The 4,131-nt window shown below is 34.9% G+C and overlaps 1 protein-coding gene and 1 pseudogene across 1 annotated transcript in view; both read right to left on the reverse strand.

The window, feature by feature from the left end:
• Positions 1-4,131, reverse strand: part of HMCN1 (hemicentin 1) — a 408,502-nt gene that overhangs the window by 231,136 nt on the left and 173,235 nt on the right. The window lies entirely within an intron of this gene.
• On the reverse strand, positions 1,363-1,481 carry LOC111742648 (annotated as a pseudogene).

Consider the following 4,131-nt stretch of genomic DNA (forward strand, 5'->3'; position numbering starts at 1 on the left):
CATAGCATTTTTTGATGGAAAGACTTAATAATCTGAAAATTAATCTATATTGCTGGACAAATTAATTTGCCACCTTAGTTATCTTCTTAGGGAAGCAACCCACAATTCACTTGAAAGAATACTTACTTGTCTTGGGAGTCCGACCTGAGGTTCACAACCTCCCATCCTTCCAGCTGTCGCTCCCTGACCCTTACTTTCCAACTTCGTCGTGGCCACAACTCCTTGGAACCTTCTTTTTCATTCCAATCTATCAGATCATGCCTTTAATCTTTGCTTCTTTCCTTACCCAGCCTACACAGGGCATCACTGCAACCACTTTTTCTCCAGTTACCATGTCTTTTTGCTGAACCAACCTCCCCAAACCACAAATCTAAACGACTCTTCTACTTGTATATGAAAAAGCTAATGAAGACAGCAGGAAGAAGATAATCACACCATCATAGAGACAGGTCTCCATATTTGCTGACCCTCTGCTCTCAGTAAGGCCCCCATCTGTGTTCTCATTCTTTCGTGGCTTTTCACGTGTATTTTTTCCATCTACAAAGGCTTTTTCCTGACTTCTACCCAGCAAATGCTGACTCATATTCCAGTGGATACCTCAGGCACCACTTTCTGTGTGAAGCCCTTCTCTATCTCTACTCGTCACTGAGACAGATACAAAGGCTCCTGTACAGCAGTACCGTGCTGTCGTTCTTATCATGTTGTGTTGTAAATATTTATTCATTTCATTTAGTTATTTCCTTTCTTATTCCTTTCTTCTCACCATGTGTTTATGGTGAGGAAAGATGCCGTTTTCCTCTCATTTATATCCTCAGCAAAGAGCATGACGCCTGACACTTAAATTTTTGGTGGTTACATGCATGAGTGAATAAATGTATAAACAAATTAACAAATAAGACACCAGCTCTGACTCTTTCTAGCAATGTATTTTCTGGTCATTCACTTCATATCTTTTAGTATTTGTTTCATTTTTAGGGAAAAAAAAAGTATAACTATGACACAGTATTATTTAGATAGCATTGTGGGAAATAGTATAAAGGACGATTCCATCACCATAATGATTATTATCAGTTTTGCACTCTCAGTAACCAAGCGCTCCTAACATATCATACCTTTCTGCAGGTGCGGCAGTAAGTATTTCTACTGTTCAGTATTAGCTCTAACACAATTTTTATTCATAATAGTCAAATATCACACATCTTCCCTCATATATAAAAATATCAAAGTATATTTCCTGTATTACGAATATCTAATCTTTAGAAACAGAATTTATTTTTTGGTTGGATAATTAATTTATAACATAATAACTCATAAACATTAATCGATGTTCAGGGGTGATTTGAATCAAAAATTTTTTTTTAACACCTACAGCACCTGGTCTTCCTAGGTGGTCTCCCATCCAAGTACTAACCAGATCCGACCCTGCTTAGCTTCTGAGATCAGACGAGATCGGGCATGTTCAGGGTGGCATGGCCGTAGCAAATAGTTTTTTAGCACATGCTATGCCATAAGTATATTTTTATACTTGGCAAAAGTTCTCTTGCCTGAAAGCTCTGCTTCTCATTCTCCTCACAGACATGCACACATGCATGCAACACTATGCACTAAAAACTATGTCAGGCACTAAAAAAACCATTCGGCCCTGCTTGGTGGAGCTTACAGTCCAGTTACCTTACATTTTCTTGTGTGATTGTTTTAGTAGCATACTTACATTTCTCTCTCTCTTCTAGACTGCTCCTTAGCAGCTACTCTACCAGAACTTATGTCAAAGGATTCACCAGACTCTTGGGATCTAACCAGGCTGCTGTTTGTAAGGTACCAGAACAGGGAGGAATAAGGGGAGTGGCTGGGAATCAAATCAAGCAGTGATCATCATGCACAATGCTGAGACTTCCAGAGATTCTCTGTCCATGTGACAAGGACTTGTAGCCTGTTCCTTTTCTATTTTGTTAAAAAAAAAATCTCAGCACTCTCATTTTTCTATCCGTACTCATGAACCCTTTATTTATTTTCATTTTTTGTACTTTTCCCTACCTTCCTGTACCTTAGGCCTGCCAATAGCATATATAGATATTTCTGTACACAGTGAAGAACAACAGCAGAGAGACCTAGCTCAGATCTGGGCTTTGCCACTCGCTGGCTTCGTACCCTAGGGCAAGCCACTAACCCCTCAGAGACTCCAGTTCTTTACGGGCAAAATACAGTTACAAATAACACAATTTGTAAGGGTTAGATGGCAAAATGTATGTCATGAAGTCTTAAAAATGTTTAAATGTTTATAGCTTTATGTAAATAATTTAGAGGGTTGAAGTGTCTGCTGGTTCCTCATCTGTTCCATTTCTTCCCAGCACTGTGAAAGCATGACTATCTTTCTTCCACTATCAGACTCCAGCATTTAAGCTGTCCTATATCTGGACATCTTTCTTTCTAACTCACTTAAATCCAGCAGGCTTGGCTTACCATACATTTTCTCACGGTCCATTTTTGCTGGAAACGAAAATGTCCTTGGTGTGCAGCTTTTTAAATAATAATTTCTTACATCTAACATTTATATAGCACCTAGAAGCACTGGATGAAAGACAAAAGAAAATAAAATGTATAATATTCATTTGCACATTTTATTGCATGGAAATAGACTGTATTATAAGAGAAGCTTGCCCCTAACTGTGGAGTCAACAGAACACATTGATCAGATAAAGAAAGTGAATAATTAAACTTTCTTCTTCATAAAGTTTACAGTCACCATAGAACGAATTAGGAATGTAAATATTTCTATAGTCAAACTACATACTCCTCGGGTATTATTATGAATACTTGATGCAAAACTTCACTAGAATATTTTCTTTCAAATCCAAAGGCCTCAATCCACTCCTTAGTAGATTCTTAGTACAGAAGGCAAAAAAAAGCCAGTATTTTAACAGAGTTTCTTATTCATTTGTGCTGATTCATACTGAGACATCAAACAAACAACAAGGCAGTAAATAGAATTAACTATTGACAGCAAGTAACGATTTGAGGGATTTCATTTTAGGTCTCAGGTCAACCTCCAAAAATGAAAAGCTTAACTATCAAGAATTCGATGTATTAAAATGTCTAGAAAAAGAAATGAGCTAATAAAAACAATTTTATTACTTAAACATGGATATAGACTTCTACAAATCAAAATTTATTCCTATGAAAATTGTGCAAAGAGGAAATAGAGGGAGATAGTAAGGGACTTTCACGGCTCTCATACAGGGTTGTGCAGTATAAGAAAACCTAATTTAATTATCAATCGAAATTCTTCATTTATTTATTCATTTTTATCAATCTCACTTTAGCGAAGAAATCATTTAAAACAGCTTACTCTGTAATATAATCCTATAAAATTCCAGACCCCTGAACTTTCAAATATAAATTTTTGTACTGTCAAAAGTTCTAACTTGACACCTGAAGTTTGATTGTTTTATGAGACTTTTTAATTTACAAAATGTCCCTGTGGTGGATACTTGTTAAATACCAAAAAAGATTTAAAAATATATAGAATAACTCCTAAAATTTTACAGATATGAGATAAACTTCCCAAGTAGGTGGCTGGGTGAGACAGGGAAGGGATTAATAAGTACAAATTGATAGTTACAAAATGGTCATAGGGATGTAAAATATAGCATAAGAAATATAGTCAATAATATTGTAATAACTGTGTGATATCACATGGGTACTAGATTTATTGGGGTAATCACATTATAAGTTATATAGATGCTTAATCACCATGTTTTACACCTGAAACTAATACAATATTGCATGCCAACTATAATTCAAAAATTTAAAAATGTATTTAAAAAGAAATAAAAATATATTAGTCATACATAATTCAATCTCTAAATAAATTAATGTGAGCATTTTCAGAAAATTTTAAATATTATTTACAAAAAGCTTTAAAAAAATCCATTCCTATTAAATACTTTTTTCAAGTATAAAAAAGCAATAGTAAAAAAAGTCACTAAGAGTTCCATTGCTTCCAAACAATCATATTCATATTTTTATATATATTAATCTATTTTTTTTTGTCTCCTAGCATAGCTGTGGTACCTTTTGTTTATGTATTTGCTTGCATAGATCGACTTCCAAGTCTTGTGGTAAACCCTGCTT

The sequence above is a fragment of the Pteropus vampyrus genome, unplaced genomic scaffold (assembly GCF_000151845.1).
Source record: "Pteropus vampyrus isolate Shadow unplaced genomic scaffold, Pvam_2.0 Scaffold98, whole genome shotgun sequence".
Lineage (NCBI taxonomy): Eukaryota > Metazoa > Chordata > Mammalia > Chiroptera > Pteropodidae > Pteropus > Pteropus vampyrus.